We start from the raw sequence: 26,673 nt of genomic DNA, 5'->3' as shown, positions 1-26,673 counted from the left end.
TTGGGCTTCAACACTTTTCATCAGTTAGTTTTCTTTACATGTTCATATATATTCCACTATTTTTATATATATTCAGTTGTTTTGTTATTTTCAAATATATTCAGCTTTTTTAAGCTTTATTCAACAATATTTCACTATGTTCAGTATTTAGATGATGCAGTTTTCCTTTCAACTTTTCCAATTATACATTTAAACAAGAAGGATTTTCAACAGTTCAGTTTAATGCTTTTGGGCTTCAACACTTTTCATCAGGTAGTTTTCTTTACATGTTCATATATATTCCACTATTTTTATATATATTCAGTTGTTTTGTTATTTTCAAATATATTCAGCTTTTTTAAGCTTTATTCAACAATATTTCACTATGTTCAGTATTTAGATGATGCACTTTTCCTTTCAACTTTTCCAATTATACATTTAAACAAGAAGGATTTTCAACAGTTCAGTTTAATGCTTTTGGGCTTCAACACTTTTCATCAGGTAGTTTTCTTTACATGTTCATATATATTCCACTATTTTCATACATATTCAGGTGTTTTATTCAGTTGTTTTGTTATTTTCAAATATATTCAGCTTTTTTAAAGCTTTTTTAAGCTTTATTCAACAATATTTCACTATGTTCAGTGTTTAGATGATGCAGTTTTCCTTTCACCTTTTCCAATTATACATTTAAACAACAAGGATTTTCAACAGTTCAGTTTAATGCTTTTGGGCTTCAACACTTTTCATCAGGTAGTTTTCTTTACATGTTCATATATATTCCACTATTTTCATATATATTCACCTGTTTTGATAAATATTCCAGTATTTTCATATACATTCAGCTGTTTTCATATATATTCAGCTTTAAGCTTTTTTTAAGCTTTATTCAACTTTATTTCACTATTTTCAGCTACATTCAGCAATTTCTTTCAAATATTTCAGCTTTATGCTTCAGCTTTTTGCATTCCAACGCATTTTCCACAGGAAATGCAATTTCTAGTTATTATTCTATTTCTTCCGTACGTATTTTGGACCTCTTCAGCTCCTTCATATTTTCAGCTACAGAAAAAAGTTCAATTATTCAAATATTCAGCTTCTTAAGCACACGTGTGCAACTTCCTTTTCAAATTTCAGACTTTTCAAATTTTTAAATTATTAAACTTTTTATGATTTTTTTTAAAATGGGACCCAATGGGGAAATCTTCAAATCATCTTCAACTTCAAACGTTTGCAGGTTCTTCATACGTTCAGCTAGAGACACAATTTCAAATTTCAAATGTTGACAAAACGTTCAGCTATTATTCTACGCTTTTACATTTTTCATATTTTTTCAAATATTTAAATTATTAAACTTTTTATAAAAATAAAAATGAATGGTTTCCAATGAAAAACGTTTTAAAATCCGCTGAAACTTCTTCAGCTCCCAAAGCCTAAGGCTCTGCCATGCTTTCAGCTAGAGACACCATTCCAAGTTTAAAATGTTGCCAAAACTTTCAGCTATTGCCGCATATCTCCACTTATTGATATATTTTATACTGTCATAATTGTCAGCGTTTTAGTTTTATGTTTTTTTGCCGCCTTTTCTCTCTTTTGCATGAGTGTGTGTTGCGGACCTCAGTGCACGTGATGTCATACTTAGAGGGCAGACCCACGTCAGATCTTGAAGATTTTTTTTTTTTAAATTTGCCGTAAACTCCGTACCGTGTACTCTTTGGGCATAATTTATAGCTCAAAACGTTGGAAATCTTGTCTTCTGTCATAAACTGCGGTCGATAGGAATCCAACACATTCAGACGTCTCGTAATCGGACTGAATGTGAGAGCAAGTCCACCTCGCTCTGCCATCCGCTTCAATGTTAAATCTCCCTCCAAAGCCACGTCTCCCCTGAAGCTCGTACCTGATTTGTAAATCGCCCGTACAGACACATGTTTTATCGTACAGACTCACCAGTCACAGTATCTGTTCATCAGGTCTTCCTAACGCTTCATATGCGATATCTAAGCAATCGGGGCTTTTTAAGTATGTTTTTTGGGTGATTTTTGGATAGGTGTTTGCCAGCATTGACTCCATATAATCATCGGCAGTTAGTAATTGTAACTGCCGATATTTGAATTCATCACCATGGCAACCTCTGACATGAGGGCAGTTCAACAGACACACAGACACTTACACACGCACACACACACAGGACTTCTCTCTCTGTCTCCCTCCCTCCCTTTCTCTATCTGTTCATATATATATTCCACTATTTTCATATCTATTCAGCTGTTTTGTTGTTTTCAAATATATTCAGCTTTTTTAAGCTTTATTCAACAATATTTCACTATGTTCAGTATTTAGATGATGCAGTTTTCCTTTCAACTTTTCCAATTATACATTTAAACAACAAGGATTTTCAACAGTTCAGTTTAATGCTTTTGGGCTTCAACACTTTTCATCAGGTAGTTTTCTGTATATGTTCATATATCTTCCACTATTTTCATACATATTCAGCTGTTTTATTCAGTTGTTTTGTTATTTTCAAATATATTCAGCTTTTTTAAAGCTTTTTTAAGCTTTATTCAACAATATTTCACTATGTTCAGTATTTAGATGATGCAGTTTTCCTTTCAACTTTTCCAATTATACATTTAAACAAGAAGGATTTTCAACAGTTCAGTTTAATGCTTTTGGGCTTCAACACTTTTCATCAGGTAGTTTTCTTTACATGTTCATATATATTCCACTATTTTCATATATATTCACCTGTTTTGATAAATATTCCACTTTTTTCATATATATTCAGCTGTTTTCATATATATTCAGCTTTAAGCTTTTTTAAAGCTTTATTCAACTATATTTCACTATTTTCAGCTACATTCAGCAATTTCTTTCAAATATTTCAGCTCTATGCTTCAGCTTTTTGCATTCCAACGCATTTTCCGCAGGAAATGCAATTTCTAGTTATTATTATTCTTCTTATAGTCAAACCACTACTCCTCCCAGAGCGTTGCCAGCACATGCGCAAAAATTACATCGAAACGTGCGGTTTGCGCGGGAATCGTGAGCTATGACTTTTCTAAGAGATTCGCCCGTACGTTTTCCCGAAAAATGCAAAAAACATTAAAAAAATTTCACGAAACGTTCGTAGAGGGTGGCGCGCCAATTAACAGAGTGAGAAGAAGCGACAGAAACTGTTAAAAAAAAAAAACGTATTTTGTCTTTACTCCCACAATGTTCACTCTTCATACACCATTGTTGGATAGAAACGTTGGAAATATTGTCTTCTGTCATAAACTGCGGTCGATAGGAATCCAACAGATTCAGACGTCTTGAAATCGGACTGAATGTCAGAGCAAGTCCACCTCGCTCTGCCATCCGCCGCCATGTTAAATCTCCCTCCAAAAGCACGTCTCCCCCGAAACTCGTACCTGATTTGTAAATCGCCCGTACAGACACATGTTTTATCGTACAGACTCACCAGTCACAGTATCTGTTTATCAGGTCTTCCTAACGCTCAATATGCGATATCGAAGCAATAGTGGCTTTTAAAGTACCATTTTTTTAAAATAGTTTGAAAGGAGTTCCACAGTATTTAGGTCTATTAAGCTCAGCGTAAGGAAGTCCCTTTGAAGTCATCACCATGGCAACCTTTGATCTAACGACCCACAGGTGTTCTCGTTAGTGCAGTTTAACAGACACACAGACACTTACACACGCACACACAACACAGATGACTTCTGTCTCTCTGTCTGTTTGTCTCACACACACAGACACACATACACACACAAACAAACAAACGAACACACACACACACAAACAGACACACACAAAGACGTTTATGTGTGTTTTATATTGTGTAGTTGTCAACACTGTGATCATTAATAAGGTCATATGATATTTCATATACGTGTGTGTGTATTCAGGACGTTCAGTAGTTTATTTCCTTAAGTCCACAGTCCAGTCTGCCTCTAATCAGTCTGCTGGCGCTCACTTGGTCACCATGACGACGGCAGCACACAGGTGCTTCATATCAGCCAATCAGTTTAACACACAAACCAACTCAAGTGCTTTGGAGGAGAGACGGGCGTCAGAAACAAAAGCTATATATTGCGAGGTCTTACGGCAGTAGTAGCCACACTTTCAAAATTTCTTGCGAAATTTTCTAGTATAAAATATGATAATACTTTTGGAAAACTACAATGAATATACTTCTCTTAAATATAAAATAATGAATTCAACAATGAGCATGTTGTTATAATGATTATGACGGAGGTTGGCTCTCTAACTGCCGACCTCTTTTGCCATCTTCCTTAGTAAGCACATCATAATTGTGTCCTCCAGGATGTGTCCTCCTGCTGAACTCTGTAATCTTTACTTTTCTACTCACGGCCTTGTGACAGAAACTGAATAGTGCAGAGAAAGAAAAAGAAAGTCAGCAACTTCAGACTTGACGTAGTTCACAAGTATTTTTAATGCTGACACACAGGATGACCTCAAGATACCTCATGCAAAATTTGTCAGAGGAAAGTTGTAGGAAGCACTTACACAGTACAGACGTGCAAACATGCACATACTGAAAGTAGACAAAATACCAACACACTTGAGTAAAGGCTCAGAGCTGTGAATGTATTAGAGTGTCAACAACTGCTTGGACGATTTAGCCTCTTTTTAGCTCTGTTAGTTTGCTGTCTTTCACAGACATGCCCACATTAAATTGCCAGCTCCCCTGTTGCTTAGCTGTAGCTCAAAAGGTCTTCTATTACATTGACTTGACTGATTGTTGTGCATATTTGCACATGGATGCCCCGTGTGCCTTGGAGATAACTGGAGACAAAGTCACTTTACAAAAAGAGTAGATCTTGCTCAGCTGTGAATGTGGCAGATGGTTATTTGAAGCCAGTAGTCATTTTGTGACATGCCCACTACTATTCAGCTATACAGCGTGCCAGTCGAGCAGTCTTTGCAGTGCTAGTGACGAAGTGCTGTGGCGGCTACTACTTTACAAACGGCATTGAGGAGATTGTTGTATCTGTATGCATGAGGAATGATCATGTATGCTTCTTTCTGACCTGTGATGTCTCGAAGCCTCTTGATCGCCCTGTCCCACTGATCACAGTGGTGACTGGCTTTTTCAGAGACAAAGATTACACCTCCTTTACTTTCCTCTAAAGCCAGAGGAACAATGACCTCAAACTTGTAATGAAATTACAGAAAGGATGGCATTTCAGATTAGCTCTATTCTGTCACGTATATAATTGCATTCTTGCCCATAGTAATGAATCACCCATCGTCTACTTTCTGTGTATTTCCACCCAATGTAATTCATTTATTTATTTTATTTTTTTTGTATGTGAACAATCAAAAACGTCTGAAAGCTCACGGGCTGAGGGGCCTGTGCTGTCTTTTTGATGGACCCGGAGATTCAGTCCGCCATGGCTGATATATTTTTGAGTGACATTTTATCTCTGCAATCTCGTTGATCTTAATGAGATTTCTGTCCTTCATTGGCGCGTGTGCATCAGTGTATGTGCGTGTCTGTGGTGGCTGCGATTAAATGGAAAAGGAGCCCCTATCAAACAATTTGTTTCTGCCAGTGAAGGCTTACAGCCCACAGGAGGCGGGCCCTCTGCTGACCTTGGCCTGCTGACTGGACTAAGGAGGTTTATGTCACAAGATTGTCTCACTAATACCTCCTTCAGGTCGATTACTCAAGTCAGGAAGCTGAAAAAAGAAATTTTAAGACGACTTTTTATTTTAAGACCAAGTACAAGTACTTTTATTTGGGTACAAGATAATACGAGTACTTCAATATACCATTACAGATCTAAAAAATCATTAGAAAATTAACAACATAAAACTGTAGCTGACCTGTCAACATTGCATTTTGTAACAGAGAACAATGAATTGTTTAGCTGCGCATCAGTTAAACAGATCCAAGAGATATTAAAGATTACAAAAAGAAAAACTCAGAAGAGCTGCTCGTCACTCAAAGAAGAAGAGCTGCTCCACCTTAAAGGTCAGCCCACCTTAAGTGCTTCTGGGCTGCTAACTTCAGGGCTAACTCCCTTCACTTTAATCAGCATGTGGCAAGACACGGGAATGTAGCTTGGGTCTCTACACGGCTCTGGGGGAGTTTTAACATTTCCTCACAACACATAAACTGTACACACACTGCACTGACAAGTTCACAGCTATGACCTTGAAGCTAAATTAAAGGATGAGGGATGAGGTGGAGACAAAAATACAGCTGTACGTCTCCACAACACTATGGCTGCTAACTCTCCTGGATGGGTTAACTGGGGACTGCCTGTTTGTGGCATACACCGCAGATGAAGTAAATGAATCACATAAATTGTTTGTGCATTAGGTTATTGTTGCGGCTGGGCGGCTTATTGGGCTCAGAGGTGACAGTTGCCTGGAGTGGCATCGGGTGAGGTTGTTTTGGAGTAGACTCACGAGGATGAGCATGTGCGCACAAACTTAAATCCAGGACAAGGGTGAAATCTAAATTGTATCACTTGATTCATCCTTTTTCCACACTGCATGCTGGAAGGCAAATAAAAAAAAACACAGTTCTTGAATAGTCATGAGCTCCAGTCTGTTCAAGTGTTTTACATGTCTGTAGTTGTAATATGATTACTGCTTTACTGGTGTTTAGTGGACACGTCGTGAAGGCCCTGCAGAACCACACGTCAATGCTTAGTTTATATCTCAAACACAGCTAGGGACCAGGTAAATGGGAGCCTGTCCTGGCCACTCCGCACTTCGGTCTTGCCTCTGGTTGCATCAGAAGTGAAAGCAAAAAAGGGGATTGCAGAATCTTCACATTTCACATAACAGGTTATTGTGTTTTTTTGAGTTAGCCGGCTTTGATGAAACATTTGCTTTTCTACAGCAGGTGTCTTAAGATGAATTTCTAAGATTTAAATCTGTATGATCAAAACAGGTCTTTAGCTCTGCCACAGAAGATCTCACAGACTCCTAAAAAGGCTGTTTAGATTTTCTTTTGAGGAAGAAAAACAAGGGTCTATAGTGTTCCTGAAAAGCAAATAAATCAAATGTATTCTGCGGAAGAAGTGGTGCATATATATATAGTGAATATTGCAAACAACATTCTGTATACGTAGACAATGAAAGTGATTTCAATTTAAGGTATTTTAAGACATCAAAGGAGAATCATGCAGATGAACAAGTTTTATGCTTCACATCCCATAAAAAGGAAATGTTGTGGACCACTTTTGGTAGAAATGACATGGGAGGAAACTGAGGGAAACAGAGAGCCGGAGTCTAGTTGTTCAGTATATTTTGCACAACACTGCACACCAGACTCCCACATACCTGGTATTGCATCAGTGAAGCTGTTTCAGAAAGTGGTATGTCAAACAAAAACAGGAGAGCAGAGAAAACATTTTGCTTTTGCTTTGCTGTTTTGGCAATAGCTTTAAATAAATGGAGATACAGAAAGAGACGCAAACAAAAAGATGTCTGTTTGATTAAGCATTGTTTATATAAAGGGAGTTCTTCCTCCACATTTTACCTCCCAGTCAAGCATCTGTCTTTGACTTTTACCAGTTTATCCTTCTGCTGTGTGCAGGACAGTGTCTAAGACCCCCGCTGTGATCAAAAACGTGATGTCCAGTAATACAAAATGACCCCTGTTTCTCGGTTCCAGTCATGGATTACAGAAAATGTGCACAATCCCATTTGTTGCAACAAATACCCGCTAAATCTCTGTGGGGTCTGTGGCCGTGCAGCACCCATCACTGTCACTGCCTGAGCCTCTCCAGCCCGTCTGACCATCCCAGGGACTCTCCCACCGCGCTGCAATTTAACTCCAGGCGGCAGTTGTCTCTTGCCTCCGCTGCAAAATCTACTCAGCATTGTGTTGCAGTTCACGGCTCAAGTGTGGAAAGATAATGCTGTACCCTACACTGCCGACGATGTTCAATGTCTCTGACAACGTATTAGGGCCATTGTAGGTAAAAAAACAACAAAAACAATGTATGTTTTTTACATTGATAAATAAAACAATTCAGATATTCTTTGAGAATAAAGATGCAAATTAACGAGAAACAAATTTACCAAGTGTACAGGGAAAGAAACCATAAGTATTCTCTGACAAAGTTATAAATACACTTGAAAGGATCTGAACTCTGGTCTCCGATTTTAAATTTGGAGTCCCTATGCGACAGGACACCACACTTTACCTCAACAGCTTTACTTTGTGTGGTGCTCGATATAGACTTCTCATTTTGTGTGTTGCACACTTGTGATTGTAAAATGTATTCAGTCTTAAAATATTAGTAGTACATTGATATGTAATGCTGGGTACTTGCCAGCATTACTTGCTGGCTTATCATAATTCAACAAAGTTTCAATCCATGATTTATTGTTTTCCATTAAATACAAAAATGTAAGACATGTAAAATTGTACAAGTGGAATTTCCAATGTAATTTCTAAGAATAGTGGGCTGGACGTGATATACCAGGTCAAGAGCTTAAGGCCAACATGTTAATAAAGCGCCTCCAGAAAAAAACACAGCCACATAGACTTTTTTTGTAGAGCTCTGCATTGTGTCATGGGTTGACTTGCAAGTCTTATTTTCACTTGCCCTCTGGCTCTGGTTTGATCGTCCAGCTCGAGAGCAATATCCTGGTGTTTCTGGCTTGCTAGATAGTTAAATATTTTCCCCACCCACACATTTAGTCTTATTCTACACTATTGTTTTACTGAGTGGATGTTCTTTGAATTGGGGAATGTGGCGTACAATAAGCTTGTGTTTTTAGCTGATGATTCTCAGCGGGATGAGCAGCATGAGCAACCAGATTTGTGATGAATAAATTTGGCTCGACTAGTTTTACTGTCTTATTAAAGTAGTTGAAGAATATGAACATGTATATTCTTGTAGGTCGTTGGAAGCAACATGTGTTCCACTTTCAAAGCGATGTGTACTATTCTTCTCTACATGGACACAATGTATAGTCAGGGTTTTGATGGTAATAGACCTCCATTCCTCGTATTTGTTTGCTGATTGAATCCAAGTTGTGCGAGTGCCTTAAACTAAATCAATTGTTTCAAATGGAAATTAATTCAACCATGTCCCTTTCACTTATAAGACTCCTTTTCCATTGTGTTGTTCTTCTGTGATACACAAGGATAAATAAAGCATCATACATCACTCTATAGCCCTGAGCAATACCTCCATTTGAAGAAATCACAGCATCCATCAGAGCAATATGGTACATCTTTGACAAGTGAAAGGTCAGACTGAAAGATATCTGTCGCAATTCAAGCCCTCTGGTCATCTCTTTGAACATCTCTTTTCACAACAATAGCCCAAACGAACAAAAAGCTTATAAAAATTGAATTCAACCTTGTAACCCCTTTGGATAAATGTAATTATGTTGCCCCTTTCATACATCCTCATTTTTCTTTGTTATTCAACATCCATCTCTGTTCCACTTTGTCTCTACAGTTTTTCCCAATAGCCATGCTCATATCAGTGTTGAGTTTTGTGTTAAGAAATTGAAAGTTGTGTTAAATGTCCGCCAGATGTCAATAGCAATCGTTTTACTCTTACTTAAGCTGTTTTTTACAAATGTACAGTGTGTAACAGAGAGACACTTGCCCAAGACATTACAATGGAACAAACTAAAACTGATTAAGCAGCTGTCTCTTTCTTGGAAGGCTGAAGAATGAGTCCTAAAACCAGGAAAGGACTTTGCACTTCTCCGCCTTGAAGACAATGGCCGTGTCGACTACCGAACACTTTACGAAGTACACTGCAATACAGTGCACTCTAATACAGAGCACTACCATCTGTAGTGCACTGTGTCGCTGATGAGCGCTGTATCAAATGGCACACTTACGTTAACCAGTTGGCGGAAATGACGTCCGCAAATCTGCAAGCGATAACCGCGAAACTAAAACTGACAAAATAAACGCACTTCTTACCCTATTTTTGTCCCTTGTGTTCTCCTTTCTCCAACCCATGTGGAAACTGCGACACCTCCACAATTGCGGCGAGAGGATATAAATAAATTAATGAAAAGCTGGCGGAAAGGGCTCCTCCTCTTCTGCTTCGTAGCCAAGATGGCGCCCGTTTAGTGCGAGTACTGTCCATCGTTTTACAATTAATTTTTTGACCGTTTGCAGTGCGCCATCCGGGAACTTTCAGTGCACTGAATTCTGCTGGTTTTGTCAGTGTGGCGCACTAAACACTGAAAGTCAATGCTCGAAGTGCGCAAGTGTTCGGTAGTAGACACGGCCAATGTGTTTTTGGTAGGATTTTGTTAGATTTGGGTTGAAATAAGGTCTGTGATTACAAAAAATGAAGATAATTCAATGCATTGTTCAATGACCATAAATAATGCCAGTCAATCGTGGCTAAATAACGCTACAGAGGTTGTATGGACATTGAATGTTATGGCGCCAAACAGGGAAGCTCCTCTTCTCAGTGGTGTGTCTTTCCAGCCTTGTTGTGTTCATACTTACACTCCTGCGAACGATCAAGCTTTGCACTAGATGTCACAATAAAGGGGAAAGATTTTTATAGAATCAAAGTTGGAAGCTTGGTGGCGGTGACGTTGAAGTCATATGACCGTGGTGATGTTCATTTATAGCGTGGCATCAGCTTTGTACCTCTGGCGGTTCCATTTAGTTCAGTAATTTGAGTTGCTGGAGAAAAAAATCATGCGAGTTGTCATTTGTAAAGATTATCCTGCTGAACGAAACCTGTAAGTTCTGTTTGCCACATACTCCAAAATACAATGTAAAAATCCCCTTGGCTTTTTGTCAAAGGAACCACACACCATTGCTGCAGCACTCAATAACACTGTCTGTGGTAAGTTACCAATACTAACAGCACTGTTTCTATCTGGCCAACTTGTCTTCTGTGGCTAAGATAATGCAATATTGCTCTCACCTTGGGTACCTGATGCAACTGTTTCTACAGCATGTATGGCTATGTAGCCAGAGTTGGGCAAAAATACATCAAAATGTATTTTGATACAAAATACCCCTCAAATAAATACTGGTGCCAGAAAATGTAACACAATACAATACATGTATTATGTATTAAAATACAGGAAATACGTTTTTATCTCAGAGCATTCAGGTTTAGGCTTTATAATGTACACAAAGCTCCCCCCCCCTCCACCTACAAAATCTCACGGCAAGGTTTTTGGAGAAGTTGGCAGCTCTGAGCTCTGGTGAATCCCACTAAAAAGGAAGAACACTCTCAGAATGTCAGATTAACCAAGCAAAGCTTATTAAAAGGCAAATGCTTGATTAATTATGTTACGCAAACCATTTTTTATTTTTAACAAATGGAAATCTACTGTCATATCCTGGCTAACTGTGAACTGTATTATCTGCCAGTAATTGATATGGCATTATGACATTCACAATGAGAAGATACAGCATAACTTGTAATACAGTGCAAGATTAGATGTTCAGACGTCTCTTGATAAGGTTATCATGAACATACAAGCTCCCAATCTGCCTCTTCCTACAGGTAGCTACTCGACTGGTAAGTTAACTTGCTAAACACTAGCTATGCATCAGCCTAGACAGCAAACTAGCATCATTAGCATGTTAGCATTGATCGCTAGCTTGACATTATAACTATCACCATGTATATAATACAATTGGCTATGTAGCTAGACCCAGACATAAATTAGACATCAAGCTAGTTGACATCTGTCACACTCAGATACAATATTTACCTTGACGATACATTTTTTTGTTCATATTCGTGAAGAAAGTATTTGGATTATTTTAAATACAAAATTACTCCACTCTAAATTATTTTGTTCCAAATTACATTCAGTGTTTTATCGGCCCTATCAAATACAAATTACAACAAAGTCTCTGAAATATGTATTTCAAATAGAAGTAACAGAAATACTGCCCATCTCTGTATGTAGCCAGTCGCCATGTCAGACACTTAGATAGAGCTCCAACACGTCCACCAGATGAAATAAAACAACACATGAATGTTTTCTGATCTCACATTTAGTCCCGACTGTAGCTTTATTTTCAGATTCTACAAAGCACGCTCAATGTTTCACACACGAGTCGAAAAGGCATTTTATTTGTAATCGGCTGCTATATCATCCTCCAGTCACTGTCACTGTGCTATCCTCCAACATCCTGTACTCGAGCAGCAGTGAACGCTGTGAATGGTCATGATCATAACCCTCCAAGTGAAGGACAAACAAATAGCAGTGGAGCATGAGCAATCAGTTACTTTTAGCCTGCAACTGCTCCTGTAAGTGCTTAAAGGATGAAGCCGACAAATAGATCCAAGGACGCGCAGCTCACTGAAGAGAGTGTGAATCTGAGGGATGTACTCCATACAAAGTGCTTCATCAAGTGGGGATTGTTTTGATGTCACTGATTGTGTCGCTATGATGTATAAATCAAGAACAATGAGTGAACAAAATGTTGCTCAAACAGCCACTTAATTTATGACTTTGTCCTACTCTCACCAAGTCATCCATTGTGTGTCTGTCTTTCAAAGTTTACTGTTAATTAAAGTAGGCTGATCATTTGACTTGGGTTTTGTCAGGATACTATACAAGTTTTGTTTGCAGCTTTGTTTTGCACTGTATTTCTCACCTTGACTGTGTGTGCTCTTTTGAATAAATACCAGCTGAATGTGGAATGCTTTAGTGAAGTTTATTGGTTTGAATAAATGCTAAGATCTCTGAGCGTAATGCGAGTGAGTTTTTTTATTTTTTTTTTAGATATATATCAGTTGTTGAGTCATATCTGTATTCCAAATATCTCAGCACAACTCTACAATCACGTCAGACATTGTTATCACGAGCAAAGGAGTGCATTTTGGATGGAAACCAATAAGATGTCTGGACCTAATTGCACTGATCACATGGCACACATCAGCAGAGCGTTGCCACTGTGATCATGTTAGCATCAGAGGCATCGGCTTAGCTCAAAAGCACCATTGTGTACCCTGAAAGAGCTGCTATGGCCACTAGTTAACATTGCTGGAGACTCTTTGACAGTATTAGCATTACTTTTCTTATCATATTAACTTACAATAATATTGTAAATACACGGACAGATTGCTCAATAAAAGGACAATGCAGTGTACATGTTTAACTTGTATCTTTTGCTCTCAACCTGGGAGGAAATTTAAGTTACAGTACCTCAGCAGTCATTTTTCCATCTTAAACCAAGAAAACCTTAGTATACAAATAAACTCAAACCAGTCAGGTGGAACATTTCTACTTGTACAAAATCTACATTTTCTTTGAAAAAAGCTAATGGTCAGTGCACGTCTCAGGGTTTCCACTATTGAAGTGTAAAGAATAAAGCAAATTGTAAATGTAACAAACAGAAGTCCCCTTGTACCTTCATACGTAAATGGACCGTACCTGTATAGCACTTTTCTAGTTTTCTGACCACTCAAAGCGGTTAATCACTACATGACATCATTCACACACTGATGAGAGGAGCTAACATGCAAGGTGCAACATCAGGATTACCATTTATACATTGAAGGCTACATGAGCAATTTAGGATTAAGTGTCTTGCTCAAGGATACGTGGGCTCATGAAGCCGGGGATTGAACCGCCGATCCTCTGACTGAAGAATGACCCTGCTCACCACTGAGCCACATGTCTCCATCCGGGCCCTGCATCCTCTCCTCCTCCTCCCTCTGCTGTACAGTAGCTAGCTGTTCCACACTGATTGCCTCTGTTTCCAGGGTGAGATCAGATGAATGCCCACTAATAGGTTTTCAGTTTTATTCACTGAGCCCCTGGTACAGAATTACAGAATTAGAGGGATTTTCCGGGGGTAATTAATTGAAGTGTCCTTTTAAAAGGGAAGTATCTTTTGTCTTGATTTAGTGAGTAGAGTCATTAGCTGAAACCTCATTGGTGGAGGAACTAAGAGATTATGGATTGGTGAATCACACATTCCCAGCTGAGTTACAAGGCCATTTTGAGAATTATAGAGGGTTATCACCCCCGGAGGCAGACTGCATTGAACATTATTGTTAATCTTATATTTCAGGGGAGATGTGCAATGACATGAGTCTATGATTTATCTACAGTTATATCTTCCCGTTAACTTTACAATATATTTTTGATGCCGAGGGAAGCAAAACAGTACACAGAGGGGCAAATGAAAAGTGAAAGTTGGCAGCTCCACATTATGCTTTTGTGTGACCCATTTTGCGACTGCATAATGTATATTTTTACATCTGTATATCTTTACATCTGCGTTTCATCACGGCTGTTTGACCGTGTGCAGGTGCATGTTTGAGCACGTGGATTTGACACAGATGTGTTACTGTGTGAAGGTTGAGCTGTACTGCAGATGTTCCTTCTCGCTGCACTCCCAGTGCCCTGAAAGCTGTGAGCCAGCAGTGTCCTCTCCTCGCTACAGACCAGTGGCGCTTAATCAGACTAACACCTGTTCTTATAACCACACGCGCTTACGATGCAAATTTGCATGACATTGCTTGTCAGGGACATCATCAGTCACTCAGCCTCGTCTTCAATACATAGTGTACTTGCTGTATGCAGCCACACTGTATGTAGCCACGCTGAAAAAAATAACATATGTAGGTAGTACACTATCTTTTTTTCCTAAAATTGCTTTGAATTAGCTAAATAGATTGTGACAAAATCTAGTGATCAATCTGTCCACGATCATTTCAACTTCAGTTCAAGAATTGTCCAGACAGACACCTCTCAGTAATATTGTAACAGTAGTAATAACCTCTCATAATGTAAATTCAGCCTCATTTGAAATCCCTACTCGTTTTCATTCTATAACACTGTATAATAAAACATTAACGAAAGAGATGGATTGTTTTTATTTCACCTACTTCAAAGACACTATTTTATCTACTAGATTCATTATGTGTAGTCTTAAACTATTTCCTTATTCAATGTTTTTAGGAAGTTTTCATTCTCACACTTTTAATTTGAATTCTTGCTTTGCTTCGAAACAGACGTTACCGTGCTGGTTATAACCATATAAATAAGCAGCAGGCAGTTTGTTCATTGAGCCGAGCCTCCTCATTAAAACCTTCAAAGGAAAACTTAAACTGTATGTGTCTCCTCTGGTTACCGAACTAATAGATATACATATTCTAACTTTAAAAAAGAACTGAATGCAGGATATTAACTTATTCTTCTGAATATTATTATTGTATAAGACAATACAATAATAGCACACTTATGAACAGCTGGTTGACAGAGTTGTTAACTAATTATGCTATGGATTGAAAAATAATTAGGAGATTTCTTAATTCATTAATTTAACATCCAGTAATTATTTTCCCGGAAAATTGTTAGTTGTGAAAAACATGTTCATTCCGACATGCTGGCATTAAAGTCGAGAGTTGGAAAGTTGAAAGAAAAACCTCCAGCTGCAAATCTCCTTGACAACATCTCTGAAACTGTTCTGGAGAGATAAACACCATTCTTAAAATCCTCACAGTGTGTTCATGATGGTGGTGGAGAACAAGTTACAACAAGTTACAACAAGTTACATGTCCCTTCTAAATATGTGTGTGTATTTCAGTTAAAATCTATAGAAACATCTTTGTTTCTGCATTCATTTCTTTAAGGTTTTTCCTTTAATTCCCCAGCTCTGTGATTTCATTAAAAGCATACTGACTGAAGAATAGTCCAATGCATTGTATAGTAAAAGATGTCGAGCTAATGCAAATGTATGACTTCGTATGAAATTACCTCCCTCATTGACGTTTGCTGAACTCCATAAAATCACGCATCGACTGGCTCTTTGTGTAATCTGTTTCTTAATAGTTGGCGTACTTCCTGCATAAAATCATATGTGAGAGGTTGCGATCTTTCATTCAAACAGCTCCCCTGTGTCTTGCATTTTAATAAGTTTCCTTGAGCCTTCTGTTCAAATTCCACAGTCGAGTTAAGATGGAAGTCTCTCCTTACGATTAAACCTTTGCTCAGAAACTAACCCTCAAAGCCAAGCGTGAAGACAGACAGAGGTAGATAGGACACACCAAATACTTTTATTATGTCAGCTAAGGCCGGATAAGCAGTTACAGAAAAGGGGAATTGAGTCGGAAATGACTGCAAATTAATGGTAAATACTACGCTGTGTGATATGACCGCCCACTCTATTTCCAGCTCTTACTATCCACCCACCTCCTGGCAATAAAGATGGTATCTGTCCCAGTGGAGACATCCCCTGCTCCCCCAGAGTCTCCGTCAGTCTCTGTGGAGATCGCCTTTGTGGATCCATCCAACGTTCCTCTGAGGAAGCTTTAGCTGCATAAGCGTGAGAGCGATCAGACACGATCAGGCTGTCTAATTGTGCCCACACCGAGATGATTAATTACGCTTAGGAAAATGAACGCAATGTTCTGTCACTTCCCTGCCCCCTCGGATTAATGACTTGTTTTTTTGCCTTGGCACAACATTGAAAGCTTGAACCATTTGGACATGTCTGGTGGCATCACAGCCACAGGGTAATTAGATTTTCTTTAATGATGGCATCATGTGGTGTGGATGCTGACGTTTTTCCTTCATCAATACACCCTAGTTTGTCATTGAGTGTGCTGATTACTGGTGTGACTGTGCACTGTGCACAGCTGGGTCGACTGCTTCGGTACTTTCTGAAAATATCACAGTTCCTTCACCCTCAACCACTATATTTGTTCTTCTTGATCCTCTACTGTGCCCTGCACACTTTCTTTTGACATCCGTTAGACATCCTTTTCCTCTTTTTATATATTTCTCCACTTGGTGGAAAAAAACATTTTTGTCTGCCTCTTTCTTGTTCATACCTACTTAGGCTTGAACTTTTCAACCCTTCCAACTTGTCCTCTACAAAACTACATCTAACTTAACTAAACTGTAATTTGAAGTGCATTTAGAGGGTTTTTAACACTTAGTTAACAAACAAAAAAAGAAAAAAAACAGCCGTGGAACCAGCCAAGAAACACAAAGATAGAGGTTGAAGGTGAATGAAAAGGGATATTTTCAGAAAGTACCGAAGCAGTCGACCCAGCTGTGCACAGCCAGTAATCAGCAAACTCAATAACAACCTAGGATGTATTGATTAAAGCAACACTTCAGTCATTTTGAGTAAAAAACATCACGGTTTGGTTTAAAATTAATAAGAAATAAAAAATAAATAAACTTGCTTGAACTACAAAACTACTAATTAGTTATGTTTAGGAAGCAAAAGTACTTAGTTCACATGGGACAGCTGTCTCCTTCAAGAAATCCCTGTGTTATGTGTATTTAAAACTAATTTGTGATACATCAGAAGCAAATGCAATCCGCGACAAAATGTGTCACTCGGAATGTCGTTCACAGTGCAGCATTTTTGTACGGGAACGTGATTTTAAGCTGACATGGCTGCTTCTTCTGCCTCGCGATTTCCATGCTCAGTAACGCTGTTCGTTATCTTCTCACATCTAGTTGACTTTTCTCTCCTCTCTCATCCTTTGGGCTCTTCTTGGGGTCACGAGAGGAGGTGGTTCAGCCGGTCATTATGCTCCGTGGACTGTCTGCCAGCCTTAGGGCCTGACATTTGGCTCCACAATGGGACTTAGACCATTAATTATGCAAGTGGGGGCATGCAGAGATATGCAAATACAGGAGAAAAAACCTGATCAAAATCCCTAATGCAATAGTTGTATGTTTTTTGCAGTTGCACACATGGTATTAGTAATGTTTTTAGATAAAAACATTACGTTATTTTACTAGGCCTAGCACAAATTAAAGAGACAGGAACACAGACAAGCTTATTATCTTATCTAATTGTTCTGAATGGTGTAATATAATATTGTTTTCTCGTTTTCTCATTTAAGACAGCATGATGGCTCTGTTGTAGGGGTTTGCATGTTCTTCTGTGTGTCTATGTCTGCACAGCTTTCCCCATCTGTCGCTCAGGGGTATGAATGGCACTAAATTGCCAGTGAAAGCATTGTCTCGGTAGACAGTGCTTAGCTGGAATAGATATAAAAGAATAAATAGACTAATGAATGATAATTGAATGATTTAAAAACTCTGTCCGAGTGGAGTTATTGTCGACAACGTGCAAATTCTGCACAAAACATAAAATGCAAATGTTTGGCTTTTGGAAGTTAGTTACCAGTTAGTTACCAGCAGCAAACGCCAGGACAATTGTAATGGACTTTTCACATGTTGTCAAGTCTTTGTGTCAGTAACCATTAACAAAACCAACTTTATGGACACTGTGAACTGCAACTGGATGAATGAGTTGTGAATGAGGGCATACATTATTTGGTAAATAAATTGACTTTATTTGAGAAATTGTTCTGTCTTGATTCTTGTTGTTCCAACTTCGTACTTACGGTTGAATGCACTTATTGTAAGTCGCTTTAGATAAAAGCGTCAGCTAAATGACATGTGATGTAAATTGTGTTTTAATTAAACGAGCTGGTGTTGACGGTGCATTTCCTAAAACAGTGGGCGAGGTGACAAGTGTGATTTTCCATTCACAGATTTCCCCAGCGGTACGCGTTTGTTTTCAACATATATTACTCTATTGTAGTGTTAGAGCAGGGTCGTCCTTCAATCAGAGGATTGTCGTGTCGATGTGTGGCAAGACACTGAACACCAAATTGCTCCTGCAAGTGGTGCCATCAGCGTATGAATGGGTGAATGATGACATGTGGTGTGAAAGCACTTTGAGTGGTGGGAAGACCAGGACAGTGCAATACAAGTACAGTCCATCTACTATGTAATGTCCCATAAGAAAGATCCAACCAAATCAGAATGAATGGCGTGGTGATTGGATTGATAAAGAAAACCAAGAGGCACACAGTAAAAATGTATTACGCTGATTTCACATTTCTCTGGCGGCGCTCTTGATTTGATGATTTCAAACAGTCCATTGTGGTAAATTATAATGCATTCTTAATGAAAAACTAATACCTGTGGAGGTCTGCTGATATTTTAACCAGGTTGAACTATTGGAGCAATGTATTTTTTGGGCTTGAATTTGCATTCACGCATTGTCCTATGTTTGGCCCAGTGAATTTATATGCGCATTATAAGCGGTGGCTCCTTTTAAAAATATGAATACACATATGCAATGTTTCATTATTCTGACTCTTTTCTTATGAATGATCCACTCACAGTCCCCCCTCCCCTTTCAGATGACTTAATACAATTCAATTACTTTTTCAATTATCAAGTTAAGATGACATTTCATTACCCAGCTGTGATTGTCATTGTTTGTTTTGCAGGTTCTTCTGTTCATTAGCTTTTGTGTTATTTATATTCTCATTAGCCAGTTATTTATATTCTCATGAGCAAATGTGTAATTGGTATGCTGCAATGACAGCCATAACCGTCCCTCTGTCAATCCGTGTTTGTAAACTGTGCATAAGCACAACCACCAGCACAAATGTATGTATTTATATATTCACTATGTAGCACAGGGGAAGGCAAACATTTTGACTAAGGGGCCATAATGAATTTAAAAATTTGACAGACGGGCTGGGCCTAGCATAGTAAAGCCGTGTGACACCAAACGCGTCGCAAATGTTACTGGCGCCTCAAAGGGGGCGTGGCTTATCTCAGTAAAAACAGTTCCCGTTTCCGCCATCCACCATTTCAATAACCACTAGTTCTGCTTTATACTTGTGTAAATTATATATACGTGGTAACATCAAACTCCATGGTGTCTGGTTTCCTAATATTATCTGTAGTCCCACAACAGCATCTGAAGGACGGCCGCTACCAGCGCTACTTCAGACGGACCAGCAGCAGTTTGATAGCAACAACAGGACGGCGGTGATGACGGCGGAGCTTCTCAACACTGGCTTACGCAGCGCATTTAAACGCGCTATTTGCACTGCCCTGCTGAAAATTTGTTTTTTTCCAACCTTTGAGAACTTGACTTTGCATGTAATCTATTTGCGCGTTGAATTTGCAACGCTTTTGGTGTGAACGCAGCATTGGCATGCTTAGTGGAATAGTGGCGGCTGATATTGTAATCTTTGAACCGCAACGGTTTCTTGGCAAAGAAGACACACAGCCTTTGATCGTACCTTGGTAAAAAAAAAATATTGACCAGTCCACTCCTCATTAAACACTTGGCACTCACTGTGGAGTTCTCTTTTCTTTGGTCCACTCATTGTTACAGGAGAGCTCAATGCTCGGCTGCATGTGTTCACACAAACAGCCTAAAAGACCGCTGAGCAATAAATAAACATTAAGAACCATTGATGCTGGTCTGGAGCAGAGGAGTGTGACAGCTTCCTGATTAGTGGGAGGGGACTTTTATTTTTTACAGCCTCGTCATAGACGTGATGCACCGACCAAACAAGTAGCTCTTTCATAGTCAGCAACACAGTATTTTTACAATAATCAGCTGAGGGTGCAGCGGCGCTACTTACGTGACAAGGTAACAACTTCAATCATGGTTGCGCATTTATGAAATTACACCACCAAAGTCCATGCTGGGTAAAGATTGCCCACTTTTCATGATAATCCGTCGCACGGGAGACTCTCCACGACAGAGTTTGACAGGCCGACCCAGCATGCTGTTTTGTGGTGTAATTTTATGAATGTGAACCATGACTGAAGTTCCTATCCCTGACACATAAATCGCTCCGCTCGCTGAGTTCTGGGCTATCGCTGTGAAAAGTAAATGTTACCGCCTGCCGAAAGTTATGGCAATGTGCCACTGGTTTGACGATATGTCCGCCAGGCCCGCACATAGCGCTGGGCCTGGCGATCTTTACGAAAATATAATAAAAGTTATAATTAAATATTTAAAAAATGATAATACTCGGCGAGCCGGATTAAAACACCCAATGGGCCGTCGAGTTTGCCCATCCCTGATGTAGCGGATGGATTGTCATGGATATTGAATCTAACTTCAATACACAGTTTTTCCCTCATAACATGCTGAATGCCTGTATTTTATTCTGATTCCTTTGTGGATTACATTGTGTTGTATCGAGCATGAATCAATTGTCATGTAGCTTTGGCCACTGGTCCAGCTGTGGCCGGAGCCGACGGGTCTAAGAAGATAGAAACGGGAAACTGCGTTGTTGAATGTCACCTCAATGCTCATTATCTCAAATTTAGTTTCTGTGCAGAAGAGCTTGATAATAGTTCAGCACATTCGCAGCTTCAGCCATTAACGCCATTGCATCTGAATTTATTTATTTCGAGACAACTAACTGAATGGTTAAACTTCATTCAAACAACGGTTGCTTAACCCCGGAGCAGTAAATATAGATTCTTATTTGTGTTGCAAAAGACAAATATCACAGTAAGAATCAAGATGCAGATAGATCTGAGCACATAATGAGAAGGTACACGCTGTGAGGGAAATAAACCCGAATGCACTGGAATAACGTTCCTAGGGTAAAGGTTTCAAAGACTGACTTTTTGGTAAACATTTTGACTTAATAGAATCAATTTATCTGAGCAGTAATGTCTTGAATGCACTTGCAAGTCCTGCTTACAGTTCATAGAGCCAGACGGAAGTGTGGTTATCAATCTTCAGAGTTGGCTTGCAATCACAGAAAGCCAAATCATCCTTTTGGCCAGAGTGTTTAATAAGTGCACAGCATCTACAGGAAACGTTTGGAGATGCTGTTGGTACAGTCATGTAGGATAGTGCAGATAGCACCGTTTGGGACAGAAAGCAACCAGGAAGGCGAGCAGGTGAAAAGGTCCAGTCCACTGGAACAAATAATCTGGCAAATAGCAATGTATATATGCTGATAGTGCCTTAAGATGTTGGCAGTTTAGTTGAAGAAATTAAGAGTGTTCTGACAGGTAAGGCACAGGCTACAAGGGCAGCGTGGAGCAGGCCTACGTACTAATAAACCACACTATCACACATTCACTGTGTGGTTTGGTGTTACCCTGCATCCAAGTGAAAGGAAAAAAAAGATAAATTAAAATTTGAGAGCACTACTGCAGATTATATACAACAGCCACTGCTGTCAATGCAAGCGTGATGTGATTGGATCTCAATAGAAGAAGGTCTTTAGAATCATGTTTTTGAAATGACAGTTTGAACAAAAGATGCAGGCAAACAGACGATTTGGATTAAAAACACTGAGTGGTGTAGCGGTAACAATGGGCAGGCAAAAGCGCAGACAAGCCATTACAATGCAACGTTCAGTCACATAGGCACCCCGGCTGCTGAAAGCTGCATTACCAATGTGCACCTTTTTACTTAAAGACCGGACTGCGTCTATCAGATGTTAAGAAGAGGTGACTCATTTAAGACATGAGTGGAAATATATGGATATGCAGAGAATGAACATCTCAGAAGCCCATTCTGCCTCTGTCACTCATAGTTGGTTCATCGACAAAGCCTTGTAATGAAAAGTGCATCAAAGCTTCTTATGCAAACAGGATTTAGTGACTCGCAAAATTCTACCAAACTTCAGCCTATTTTGTTTTGACTCTGCCGCTAACAGGGGCTGCACGGTCCACGGACGTTTTGGTAGTTGTATTAGTTTAAATCCAAAGTAGAAGAAACAAGTAAACGTCTCCGATTTTGTGGGTGTGAGGCTAGCTTAAGGAGCACAAGCTTTAGGGAGTGGAGCGGTATTAACACAAATTCAGCAATTGCAAAACCCAGCACCGGAGGTTCCATCCCCAGGGGATTGCCTTGATTTCCCGCAGGATCAGCAAACTGTGTGCTGCAGCTGTAATAGACCCAGTGCTGCTGCTGACCACAGCCCACTGTGACTCCCGGCGCTGTGGTCTGCACTGGCTGGATGCTGGTTGCGACAGTTGACTCGCCCTCCTCCCTTCAAAGTAGTCTCTTGTTCGAGGCAAAGACAAAGCAACATTTTTTAGTCGTTTTCTTGTTTCTAAAAAACATAATCAGCTAAAAGTAAAAAAAGTAGGATATTGTTGTTTAGCTGTGGAAAACATGGAATGGCTTCCTTGTAATGGTTTCAGAGACTTGCAGATTGAGAAGTACTTCACAAAAAGGAAATATTTGGGAAAAGTCAGAAAAATAAATGTAATTTATTTTGCAGAAATATCATTTGATGTCCAATTCCCATCTTGGTAATCTTCTCACAACACCCTGGGATTTATCATGCCACCCACCCTCTGGTGTCGTGACTCCTATGTTGGGAACCACTGCATGAGGCTGTATAATTTTCGGTCCAACTATTACGCCCCTGAAGTAACACAAGTAGCAGAAGGCCGCTGAGGGGAGAAGCAAGGTTGAATCATGTGAAAAATAAACCATTCCATTGCTCGTCTGAGTGTGCTGCTGAAGTGAGAGCTTTAGTAAAATGACATTGTACCATATTTCAAAGCCACTGGAGTCAAAAGGGCTTCTCCATGACATTAAGGATTAAGTACTAAATACACGACAATCAAAGTTAAAGTCATTAATAATAACACAGCTAATATGTTTCAACAGGACCGGTTGAGTGTGGTTTATTAACAATTGTTTTAATGTGCATAAAAGTTCAAATATCCTCAACTTTAGCACAATACGTAGAGTTGAAGACAAATCATGTACAGATATAATGTGACTGTGAAGGGCCCCAAAAGAAGTACTGAGAAATCAATGCTTAGTGGTGTTTTTTTGACTACTTCTGTAGATTACAACTGTCTCTTTCGACCACTGTGTGTGTGTGTGTGTGTGTGTGTGTGTGTGTGTGTGTGTGTGTGTGTGTAATTCTTATGTACAGTCTCAACAGGATTGGTATTAGATACGATGATTCATCTTTGATCTCCCTTTGATCTCATGCACACCTGAGAACAGAGTGGGTCAGCTCTTACTTGCTCAGTCATTTGAGTCTGATTAATAGAAATCCCATTTCAGCTTTTTGAACATCCAGCGCACATTTTGAATAATTTAAAATAAAAAAAAATGTCCAATCACTCCCACTCATGTGGCTCTCTGACACATAGACAGTGTGTGTCCACACACACAACACACACATTGACGCAAACACATTCGAGCATCACACATTTACCCTTATTTTAAACAAATCAACTGCGCACTCTTGCTTCATCTTGGCTCTTCACACTGTGTCAGTTCCCTGGTGGCACCCACAGATCTGCCCCCCACCACCCTCCCACTGATTTCCCTTGGTGTTTTAGAAAGATATAGGAGTTAGCTGTAAGCAACGGCGCTGTGTCTCACCAGCCCGTGTGACGAAATCAATCCACAACATGTGCGTCTGTGTGCGCGTTTCATTTTCTTTGTGAATCGGTGATGTGAATAGTCCTGCTCTCCGTTTCTCACTCTTTCCCTTGTTTTTGATTGAGTGCCGCACGCGCACAACGCGCTACACAGTGACTTGACAGACTGTGTGTTTGCGGACCTTCTCTGCCGTCTGCATCTTGATTGTATCACTTTCCTCTCGTTCAGTCTGAGCTGGTGTCCTGCAGCACGGCAGATGGGTCCGTGTGACAGCGAGGTAATGGCAGTCCTGCCGATTGACACCCATCCCGGCGTATAACCACCCAATGCAGCTCAGATGGACAGGGCCATGGATCTCACCAGCGGCTAAAGCTGATAGGACAGGGCCATGAGTCCTCGCCACGGCCACCTGCACGATGTCATGTTATGATTAAACACAACACACATTGCCATTAGCTATACCCGGCCCCATTGTCCCATTACAGCATGCTAGATGTTTATCATGTAAGCTGATTAATGTTGATTCTGTGTTGTATTCTGTGCCGACTCAATGCTTATTGGTTACATGATACTCATTTGTGAGTGGAATTATGGTATCTGATGAAGACAGTGAGGATCGAGAGGGCCACTCCAATATCACATAAAACATGTAATATGATTGTGTTGCATTCAAGAGACCTTGGTTAGCCAGCGGAATGAGAACATAATTCATTGAGATCTGTTCAAGATAACCAATTTAGTCATCGTTTCTTAACACTAATTTGCTGCTGGTTGGTGTGTCTGTGTGCAAAACGGTGTGTGTTTGTGCGCAGGCTCACTGAGTCATCTCTGACAGTGTGGCTTCCGAGGTGTGAAGTGGAACAGAGTATAGGTAATGGAGGAGATGGGACTGTGTAATTATTCTGCAGAGGAAGGATTACTGGTTTACTTAACCATTAGTGGTTCACCTTGAAGTGCAAATGCCATGGGGATAAAACTCACACCTCTCTGCCCCTCATTACCTTCAACTGGACTAAAAACGTTTGGAACTAAGCCATTATTATTTAATGTAGACTTTGCATATTTTTTTCCAATAGCCCTTTCTGTGTCTTATTTGAATAGTTTGGCTAATGCACTGTGCAAAAGGACCGTCGGGTATTAACCAGAAGCATGAAAAGAGATCGATGTTTATGAGCCATGCAATGCAGTGCTGTTATTTGGTGCTTCGGAGAATGTTTCATTAACTTTGTAGGTCAAGTAAGAAATCTCCAGGAGTTTGTTGTCAGAAAACACTTAAAACTGTGGTGGGCTTAATTATTTCACAAGTGAATCAGCTTTACGTAAGGTAACACAGGCAAGACTTTCATAAACCAAATGGCCACTTGAATATTGATAAAAACTGGAATAGGAATAATCAACATTGAGTCGTTATGTCATTTTAGAATTATGACCAAATCTACTCAAATACTTTGTCTATAGTAAAAAAAAAAAAAGGCACACACACACTCATCAGTTCTGCATTTCAGAGGTATCCATCTGTATCAGAAGCACACCGTCTCACAGAATACAGTCACGTCTCTCTCTGAGCGCCAGTCGAACCTCAGAATCAGAAACGTTTTATTGCCACGTAAGTTATTACAAACAAGGAATTTGTCCTGGCGGAGGGTGCATCTTAAAACACAACAACAAGGAACATTTAACTGTACAAGTGAAAGTATAACATTTGGATAAAAAACAAGCAAATGCAGTAAATGTGCAGTAAATAAGTACCAATGCAAGTAAAATCAAAAATAAAGGGCTAACGATCAATAATGATAATAATAAGAGTAGAGGTAAGAATGAGGTAATGGATGTTGAAAGTGACAGGTGATGAGTAAAACCTAAAGCCTAAACAAATGCAGGGGGTATTCAGCCAGGTGATGTTTTACCCAGAGGTGTCTGACTGAGAGCTGGTGACATGAAGCGCTGGATGAAGATGTAGTTTATAGACACTTCTGCCCGCCGTGGAGTACACCACTCAGAAGTGACATGACGCGTGCGTGCGTGTGCGCATTTGCATGTGCACATCTCTGTGTGCGTGGGTTGATTGTGTCCCGCTGAGACTGTGCGAGTCTCGTCCCTGACAGGAGTGAGAGATTGAGGGATGAGGGTATGTCGAGGATTGCCTCCTATTTCAGCTCAGCTGCAGCGGGCAAGTTTTCCATTTTTGTTCCCATTACCAAATCACCAGCGCCGTGCTGTTGGAGCTGGCACCAGGGAGAAAACACGTAATTGGGAAAGGCTAACTTTTTAAGCGGCTATTATTAGTTTGAAATTGCTGTTTTCAAACATCTGCTCCTATGATTGCTCTCGTTGTGGATCCCTTAACACAATGCATATCGTAATACACATTTATACAAAATAATATATTGAAAACAAGCCGGTCTAACTGCGGCTAAACTGTATTAGCATGAACATGTGTTCCAGTAATGGTTGAAATTAATTTTCGAACTTAAATTGTGTATCTATAAAGTTGTAAAGCTTCAGAAATAGAAAATGCCAACTTGTTTAATTTCATTTTTTTTTAAATATTCCAGTAAATT

General features: G+C 39.6%; 1 protein-coding gene across 1 annotated transcript in view; it reads left to right on the top strand.

Moving 5' to 3' along the window:
• cdh13 (cadherin 13, H-cadherin (heart)) overlaps nucleotides 1-26,673 on the top strand; it is a 314,444-nt gene that overhangs the window by 183,596 nt on the left and 104,175 nt on the right. The window lies entirely within an intron of this gene.

The sequence above is a fragment of the Clinocottus analis genome, unplaced genomic scaffold, assembly GCF_023055335.1.
Source record: "Clinocottus analis isolate CAN_PGR_092001 unplaced genomic scaffold, fCliAna1.0.p SCAF_6, whole genome shotgun sequence".
NCBI classification, from domain to species: Eukaryota; Metazoa; Chordata; class Actinopteri; order Perciformes; family Cottidae; genus Clinocottus; species Clinocottus analis.
Note: the sequence above shows the minus strand (reverse complement) of the source record. Positions and strands in the feature narration are given on the sequence as shown.